This window comes from Coenobita brevimanus, chromosome 73 (assembly GCF_032717465.1).
Source record: "Coenobita brevimanus isolate Jiangsu-jjx chromosome 73, ASM3271746v2, whole genome shotgun sequence".
Lineage (NCBI taxonomy): Eukaryota > Metazoa > Arthropoda > Malacostraca > Decapoda > Coenobitidae > Coenobita > Coenobita brevimanus.
The window spans coordinates 17,565,986-17,566,951 of NC_137026.1; the positions used below are offsets into that span (position 1 = coordinate 17,565,986).

A 966-nucleotide genomic window follows, 5' to 3' on the forward strand; every position below is an offset into this window, starting at 1 on the left:
TGGAATACTCAAGATGTAAAAAGCCATGAAAGTTGTTGGGATCAAAAGTTCTTAGAACCTTAACAAGAATTTTTTTCTAATACAACACGTAAACGAGAACACCAGAAAAAAAAGAGGACCAGAAGACTCCTCATTATCAGATCTCATATTTACTAGGCAAGAAAATGAAACCGACAGTATAATCTATCACTCCCCTTTCGGCAAGAACGATCATGCAGTACTAGCTTACAATTTCAAGATAGCATATTATATAGTTAAGGTGACCAGAGTCCCGCTTTTAGGCGGGACAGTCCCGCTTTTTGGATGTCCGTCCCGCTTTTTTAATTGTGACTAGAATGTCCCGCTTTTTGAGCAAATGGCCATACCACGTTGAGTACACCGCTTCCCGTTCGATCAGCGAAGTTAAGCAACGTTGGGTCTGGTTAGTACTTGGATGGGTGACTGCCTGGGAACACCAGATGCTGTTGGCATCCCTACGTCAAGTGGGCTTGGTGGAGGATTAGTGCCCCTCCCTGTAAAACAATTAACTCTAAGCCCTTGGCCACCCCGTCTGGGATACATGGCGTCTGGCAATGAATGAAAAAAAAATCTTAATTGTCCCGCTTTTAGAAACTTACTATTGCATTAGATATAACATGACCTTCTTTTATGAAATTGGGACGAATTAGAAAAATTATACATAATCCTAACCAAATGAAATACCGAATTAATATAAAATCTGTAATGCTCACCAGCTGGTAACTTTGGTCTATCCATTCACCGTACCGTACGGTATGTTCCGAGTTCGTAGGAGACGTTAGTGTTTGATTAGCAGCATCAGTTTTAAGGTGTAGCGCAGCAGCGGTCGCTGTCACATTAGTCAATATCTATCTATATACCTATATCTATCTATCTGTCTATCTATCTATAGACACAAACACACACACAGCAGCAGCCAAGGAGAACAGACGTACTCTGACAGCGCTC

At 41.5% G+C, this 966-nt stretch overlaps 1 non-coding gene across 1 annotated transcript; it reads left to right on the forward strand.

The window, feature by feature from the left end:
• Window positions 1–351: 351 nt before the first annotated feature.
• On the forward strand, window positions 352–470 carry LOC145407613 (5S ribosomal RNA). The gene has a single exon (XR_013898763.1). It is a non-coding gene; the product is annotated as a 5S ribosomal RNA (ribosomal RNA).
• Window positions 471–966: the final 496 nt, after the last annotated feature.